This window comes from Rattus norvegicus, unplaced genomic scaffold (genome assembly GCF_021556685.1).
Source record: "Rattus norvegicus strain SHRSP/BbbUtx unplaced genomic scaffold, alternate assembly SHRSP_T2T unassigned-0000190, whole genome shotgun sequence".
Classification (NCBI taxonomy): domain Eukaryota; kingdom Metazoa; phylum Chordata; class Mammalia; order Rodentia; family Muridae; genus Rattus; species Rattus norvegicus.
The window spans coordinates 20,001-28,121 of record NW_028238907.1 but is presented as its reverse complement, the minus strand read 5'-3'; the positions used below and the strand labels follow the sequence as shown (position 1 = coordinate 28,121).

The window sequence follows — 8,121 nt, the reverse complement described above, 5'->3', positions numbered from 1 at the left end:
GAAAAAAACAAGAACACAAACAAAAACTCAAAATGGAAGTCCGGTTCCAAATAGTCTCTGTCTGCCCTGTCGCTCTAGTGTTGGTGGTCCAGGTTATAAAAGCTTATACATGGGTGGGTGCGGGAAGTGCTGCTGGGTGTTCAGTTCAGGTCCAAGATTATTGCGGGTAACTAGACAACAAAGAAAGCAGTTAGACTGACTCCTACAGTGTTCGGTTTCTGAGTGTGTTATCACACAGAAGAGCCTAACAGAATATGTAATGAATTCTGGCAGCAACAGCAGAAACAACCAATGAGAAAGTGTCCTTATAATACTAGCAACTGCAACAAAATGGCAGACTAGCCAGCTAACAGTTCCCTAGCCATTAACTCATCTGACATAGGCCTTCTTCACGTTGCATCTAGATAGGTCTTCCTGTCTTCCTCTCCAGTGTGTGTGTGTGTGTGTGTGTGTGTGTGTGTGTGTGTGTGTGTGTGTGTGTGTGTGTGTGTAAAGAGAGAGAGAAGGAGGGGGGGAGAGAGAGAGAGAGCTTTAGAGAGAGAGAGCTTTAGAGAGAGAGAGAGCTTTAAAATCAGCACTCAAGCCTTTTCTCTTCCTATCCCTATCCCAACCCCCCCCCCCAAACCAGCAGCAAAGCCACCAGCACTCGAGAGACAGAGGAAGATGAAATCTCTAGTCTGAGAAACAAGAGGAGGTAGATAAACATACCCCCCCCCTCTCTCCTTCATAATTTGTTAAAGTGTTCCCTTTGTGTTGTGTGGACTCTACTGTATTAAGCAAGTTTCACATCGTACTATCTCCAAAGAGGAGTCAACAGTCTCTTGGCGTGCAGGCAGTTGTTGCCTGCTTTAAATATTTTTTGGTGTGTTTGCTTGTTTGTTTGTTTGTTTGTTTGTTTGTTTGTTTCAAAACCGAGGGCCTGCCTGCGTTCAACAGATCCAAACCCAGTTCTCAGAGGGGAAAATGGAGTCAAGTCCGAAGTCACTGGCATTTAGGTCATCGGCCATTGACAGTCATAGGAGATGGGAATATCGTCCTTTCTCCAATGGAGACTCACCTGGGTATGCATCAACCACATCTAAAGGCAGGCCTGGGTTAGTACGGGGTGGTGGATGGGGAGGAAGGATCTGGAAAGAGCTTTGCGATGGGAAACTATGATCAGAATGTTGCACAGAAAACAAAATTTGAACTTAAAAAAAAAAAGGCTCCCGATATCTATCCAAAAATGAAAGGAAATAAAAACCGACATCAGAACTTTACTAACTGCAAATGCTCCATCTCCCTGTATCCAACCACTCCACTCCCAGATAGGTAGATGATAGTTTGCACTTCTGTCCCAGTTGGGCTGTCGAGGTTAAGGAAAGGGGAACCACCTCTGTGGTTATGTGATCCACACACGAAATAAAATAAAAGGAGCGGATAAACGTGCCTGGCATTTTAAGATGCTCAATTTCTTTGCAAGCTTCATTTTGTTTCATTCTTTTAAAGGTTTACTTATTTATTTTCACTTACATTGAGTACACTAAAGCCCTTTTCACATACACAGGGCAGTAGAGTGCATGGGATATCCCTTTGCAGAGGGTTGTGAGCCACCATGTGGTTTCTGTGGAATCGAACTCAGGACCTCTGGAAGAGCAGAGCGGTGAGTGCTCTTAACCTCGGAGCCATCTCTCCAGCCCTTGACAAGCTTTATTTAACTAAACATTAAACATGAATCAGAAACGCCAAACCCTGTACATATATGGTCCAGATTCACCCTTACTTAGAAATCCCCGAGCTGGCAGGGCGAGGCTGGGAATTGAGAGTGAGCAAAAAGGGAGTCTGCCTCTTTCCCCCAGGGTGTGCTATCAACTCCATTACCATTTCCAAACAGCTGGGTGTGAGTCTAACTAAGGTTTCCTTCAGTCAGACTTTTGCCAGGAGCCGGAGCCCTGACAGGACAGCGAGAGCGATGATCAGACATCATTTCACAGTGAAATCATCACTCGCTGATTTCAGGCAGAAAACTTTAGAAAACTCTAAACTCTAAAGAGGCACTGAAGCGTGCTAGGGCAGCAGCAGTACTTCCCCGACTGACCTTCAGGGACCTGCATATTCTCCAGCCCCGCCCCACCCCACCCCCTCTCAGCTAGCTCCTGTCCACCCCTCCCCCTCCCCCCACATACAGGGAGGAGGCCTTGTGTGGGGGGGGGGCGGCGGGGAGATGCAACTCTCTCTTTTTTTTTTCCTTTTCTTTTTTTCTTTTCTCTCTTTCTTTCTTTCTTTCTTTCTTTCTTTCTTTTTTTTTTCTTTTTTTTTTCTTTTTCCGTAGCTGGGGACCGAACCCAGGGCCTTGCGCTTGCTAGGCAAGCGCTCTACCACTGAGCTAAATCCCCAACACCCGCAACTCTCTCTTGAGAGATAGTTCGGGTCTCCCAAACAAATACATAACTAGAAACTTCATTTGTTTACTTTATTTCATCGAGCATACCATGGAAGAGGGAAAAGGAACAGGGAAGCTAGGCCAACTGGTCGAGCTCCTCCTTTCGTTTTGTTTCAAAAAGGAAAGGAAAAGCCAAAGAACCCCCTCTTTTTGGTGAAAGGAACAGAATGGTGAAAGTTGAAACATCGGCTCGCCACTTAATACTTTGGCTTTTAATAAAAGGGACAACAGATCTCCCTCCTATTTGGTTAAAAAAAAAAAAAGGAATTAAAACACCACAAAAACGTGCTGTCAGCCAGATTCCCTTTAAACCTCCGTTATAGAGGAAGACGGGTTTTTTTTAAGCATCATTTTAAATATATAAATATGTATTTGTGTGTGTGTGTGTGTGTGTGTGTGTGTGTGTGTGTGTGTGTGTCCGTCCGTCCGTCAGTCAGTCAGTCAGTCAGTCAGTCAGTCAGTCAGTCAGTGTCTTCTGTATGGAGAGGATGTGCTGACTCTGAAGCTATGATCTAGACACTTTCTAGATCACAGTTAAAAAGTTTTTAATAACTGTGTGAAGGAGACAGGTAGGGGTGTGTGTGTGTGTGTGTGTGTGTGTGCATGCATGCATGTGGGGGGGAGGGGAGGCTTTGATATCAGCACTCAAGCTTTTTTACTTCCTATCCCAATCTCCCCAAACTACCATCAAAGCAGCACTAGGGAGGCAGAGAAAGGTGAATCTGAGAGTTTCAGTCCTTCCCGCCCTACAGACGAATACAGAGAAACCCAGTCTGAGAAACTAGGGGAAGGGGGAGGGGGAGAGAAAGAGAGAGAGAGAGAGAGAGAGAGAGAGAGAGAGAGAGAGAGAGAGAGATCAAATTCTCTTGTGTCTGTCTCTGTTTTTCTCTATTCTCTCTCTCTCTCTCTCTCTCTCTCTCTCTCTCTCTCGTTGTGTGTGTGTGTGTGTGTGTGTGTGTGTGTGTGTGTTTGTTTGTTTGTTTGTTTCAAAACCCAGAGCCTGTCTGTAACAGATCTAAACACAGTTCTTGAAGGGGAAAATGGAAACAATTCCATAGTCTCTGGCAATGAAGTCATCTCCCATTGAAAACCACAGGAGAGGGGAATATTGTCCTCAACTAGGCATATATCAACCAGTATTTCACAGGCAGACCTTCAGGGAGGTGCAGATTCACCAGCCCTACCCTCCCTCCCATCCCCCCAGCATCCCTGCTCATCTCCTGTCCACCATTTGTTGATTCATTGTTGCTGTTGCTGTTGCTGTTGCTGTTGCTGTTGCTGTTGCTGTTGCTGTTGCTGCTGCTGTTGTTGTTGTTGTTGTTGTTGTTGTTGTTGTTGTTGTTGTTCCTGGTGTGAAGAACACTGTGAGGTAGCCTTCCTCTAATAAACCCTCTGGTCTTTAGGGATCCTTCACCCACTCACTCTCTGCCAGACTGAGTTCACAGCAGAAAACGCGTTTTTGAGAGAAACATGTTCCTGGTCCTGTGTGCCCATATTGAGGGAGGCATGAGAAAGGGATAACAAGGAAGGGAGACCCGGCAGTGGTAGGGGGCTGGGATGGGGTCGGGGGTGGGTGTCCTAGCTTGCTAATCCAACTGACCCACTTGCTGTGTAAATAAATATTTTGCATTCTGTGTCCCTTGTTTGATTTCTCACTAAATTCCAGATTGTCAATCTCCCTGTGTCGATTGCACAAGAACCCAAATGGGGATGCTGGGTGGTGAGCTGATTCCTCCCTAGAACACCTGTGCACTCTCTCATAGTCTCTAAGCTCCTTGCTGGACTCTTTTGGGCTTGGACCTGGCTGTCTGTAAGCCAGGAAGGAAGGAAGGAAGGAGGGAGGGAGGGAGGGAGGGAGGGAGGGAGGGAGGGAGGGAGGGAGGGAGGGAGGGAACAGGCCTCAGTTGAGAATCCCAATTTTCTAGTTCACTGCATCTGATGGCTGGCTGACCCTTCCAGGTGAATTGTATTTTTTTTTTCCTTTTCACTCCTTTATTTGAGTCAGGGGTGTCTGCACATAGACCTGGAAATCAGTACCTAGATCAGGCCTGCCTGCCTGCCTGCCTGCCTGCCTGCCTGCCTGCCTGCCTGCCTGCCTGCCTTCCTCTATCTCACAGAGACACAGTTCTAAACACCTCTGCCTCTTGAATGATGGAAATAAAGACATGCACGAACACCTGGCTTCCTTTCATTGTACATTTAGCCTAATTTCAGTTTTATTCATGTCTGGGAGGGAGACTTGCTTGTGTGCTGTAGTTCAATTCCTTTCACTGTGTGGTTTCCCCACCACCTTGGCCACCATGCCACGTGGAAGAGAAGAAGAGATGAACCATATTGTTGGCACCCATATAACAAACACTTGGTTGCTTCCTCTGAGCCCTCTGAGTATCCTTACATCTCTGTATTTTAAAGTGGTTTTGTTTTGTTTTTTATTGCTGTCAAACTCTCTCTCTCTCTCTCTCTCTCTCTCTCTCTCTATCTATCTATCTATATGTGTGTGTGTGTGTGTGTGTGTGTGTGTGTGTGTGTGTGTGTGTGTGTGTATTTTTTTTCTTCCCCCAGAGCTGAGGACTGAACCCAGGTCCTTGAGCTTGCTAGGCAAGGACTCTACCACTGAGCTAAAACCCCAACCCCTATCTCTGTGTTTTAAAAAGTAGACTCTGGAGCAATACCGGGCAGGTCTCCAAGGCGGGTCCTTCGCTTTATTTTATTCTTTTTGTTTTTAATTGTTAAAGATTTGTTTGTTTGTTTGTTTGTTTGTTTGTTTTATGTCTATTCGAGTACCCTGTAGGTGTCTTCAGACACCCCAGAAGAGGGCATGATTGACAATTACAGATGGTTGCAAGCCGCCATGTGTTGGCTGGGTATTGAACTCAGGACCGCTGTAAGAGCAATCAGTGCTCTTAACGACGGTGCCATCTCTCCATCCACCTACTTTATTTTATTCTCTATGCTCTCTTGTGCGAGTCAAGGTCAAGCAGGCAAGAAACACCCAAACAGATTGGTCCATCACCACTTTCTGAATTCTTTTTGTTGTTGATGTCAGGGATGTAAAGCAAGTTTACCCATGAAGAATTGTAAGGGAGTCCTTCTGATTTAGAGAATAGCAGCCTTGAAATGAAATGAGAATCACAACAAGCATTTGTCTTATTGTTTTTGTTTTTTTCTTCCTTTTTCTTCGGAGCTGAGGACCGAACCCGGGGCCTTGTGCTTCCTAGGCAAGCGGTCTACCACTGAGCTAAATCCCCAACCCCTACATTTGTCTTAAAGTCTGAAAAACACAAAACAAAACAAAACAAAACAAAACAACAACAACAACAACAACAACAACCAAGAACAAACCATGAGACCGCAGAAATCCTCAGGCGGAGGAGTAAGGAGCTAGTTTTTATTGGTTAGGGTATTATTTGGTCGGGTGGGGGTAGGGGTGGGGGTGGGGGTGGGGGTGGGGGTGTTGTCCTTCCTACACCTCTCTTGCATGAATGAGCTGAACATTACTTAAGCTTGTGTCCAAAACTGTCCATTTTTTAGATTGATCCCAGGAGGGAGGGAGCGAGCCGGGGATACAGCACACCCTCTCTGGCCTCAGAGGTCCAGGCTCCCGCTGGCAGGGCCCGAAGGGACTCCTGGGGGGAAAAAAAAATAAAGTCTCCGAGGCACCACCTAGCCGGTTTTATTCTTGAAGAAAAGCAAACATACATAATGGAATAAGGGAAAGAAAAAACCCTGTTTTCTATATACACAAGCAGTCGTAATTTGTTATAGTGTCCCCTTTGCGTAGTTTGGATTCGATGACTTTATTTTATCAAGCAAGTTTTAAACAGCGGTAACTCCAAAGAGGAGTCAACAGCCCCTTTAAGTGCAGTCAGTCATTGACCCTTTGGTCTGTCTGTCTGTCTGTCTGTCTGTTTCAAAACGAGGGAGGGCCTGCCTGCCTGCCTGCCTGCCTGCCTGCCTGCCTGCCTGCCTGCCTGCCTGCGTGCCTGCATCAGATCTAAATACAGTTCTCAGAGGGGAAGACAGAGACAAGTCAGAAGTCACTAGCACTCAATGGACGACCACCAACCTAAGGGCAGGCCTAGGGTAGAATTTGATGGACGGACGGACGGACAGACGGACGGACGGACGGATGGACAGATGGACAGAAAGGATCTAGGAGGAGCTTTGGGAAAGATGAAAAGCCTCCATTTCCCCCCAAAAGAACGAGCCCCAACAGCTGGGCTCTTCGAGATGAGTTATAAGGGGAACCACACATACAGTTTTGTATCACACATACAGTTTGTCATCATCCGTCAATACCAGGTAGACTTTTCAACGTATGTAGGTAGCTGTTGACAGGTCAGTCCTTTACTAAGCCTCATGTAAGCTCTGCAGGGTAAGCCTCAGGAATTCATCTGTGCGTCCCGCAGGGTATGCTTTCTTGCTTTGTTAAAGGCTAGACTTTGGTTGCTGTCTGTCTGTCTGTCTGTCTGTCTGTCTGTCTGTCTGTCTGTCTGTCTGAATGAATGAATGAATGAGCGAGGGAATGAACGAATGAGGAGGGGATGCACATGCCTATGGTTTTAAGATGCTTAATTTCTTTACAAGGTTTATTTATTTAAACATTAAACATTGGGGTTGGGGATTTAGCTCAGTGGTAGAGCGCTTGCCTAGGAAGCACAAGGCCCTGGGTTCGGTCCCCAGCTCCGAAAATAAAATAAAATAAAATAAAATAAAATAAAATAAACATTAAACATTAATCGGAAATAATGGAGTCAGCAGTTAAGAGTTCTGACTGTGTTCTTCCAGAGGTCCTGAGTTCTATTCCCATGGTGGCTCACAACCCTCTGTTATGGGATCGATCTGCTGTGTGTCCGAAGACAGCTGCAGTGTGCTGTTTGTAGGGTAAAGAAAAAAATACTAAAGAAGAAAAAAAAAAAGAGAGAGAAAAAGTTAGAAGCACCAAGTCAAGTCATGTAAATATTGCCCACATTCGGATTTAGACATGCCTGAGCTGTCAGGGCGAGGCTGGCTGAGAGCGAATCAGTGAACGATCGGACTCTTCCTCTCTCTGTGAGGGTGTGTCATGAACTCTATTACCATTTCCAAAGAGTTAGGTATGCTGGAGCGAAGTGGACCGGAAAGCCAAGGGAGGAGAGGTATGCCTACACGAGTCCACCCAACCCCCCCGCCCCCCCCCCCGAGGGAGACATCCTCGAGTGGTGGGGGGAGGGGCGAAGGTGTGGAGGGATAATTTCCAACAAATAAATCCCAACAAATAAATTACTAGAGACTTGATTCATTGATTTACTTTAAATTTATTGAGTGTATCGGGAAAGAGGGAAAATGGGTCAAGGAGGGAGGGAGGGAGGGAGGGAGGGAGGGAGGGAGGGAGGGAGGGAGGGAGGGAGAGAGGGATATCTTTTCCTCCAAATCTGCTGGTATGTAGTCTCAGTGCGTCAGAAAAAAGACTGCTTCTGGCCTCCTTTCTGATTACCCCAAGGCAGTCTGGTCACCGTGCTGTAATAGAAAGGGAAACCACAGTCAAGTCATGGGAGCGAGCGAGCAAGCAAGCAAAAATCATAAACAAAAGCAAAAACACGTCTGTTAAGTTGAGCAGAGCAGAGCAGAGCAGAGCAGAGTAGGGCAAAGCAATACAAGGTCACATTCCACAAAGGCTGATATAGTCTGCCATCTTGGTCTACAGAGTGAAAAGTAGA

The 8,121-nt window shown here is 46.2% G+C and overlaps 1 long non-coding RNA gene across 1 annotated transcript in view; it reads right to left on the bottom strand.

Annotated features, from left to right (window-relative positions):
- Positions 1-7,837: 7,837 nt before the first annotated feature.
- The window catches only part of LOC147997306 (uncharacterized), an 18,372-nt gene continuing 18,088 nt past the window's right edge, over positions 7,838-8,121 (bottom strand). The window contains exon 3 of the long non-coding RNA XR_015647995.1: positions 7,838-7,921. This is a non-coding gene — a long non-coding RNA (uncharacterized LOC147997306). The remainder of the gene's footprint in view (positions 7,922-8,121) is intronic.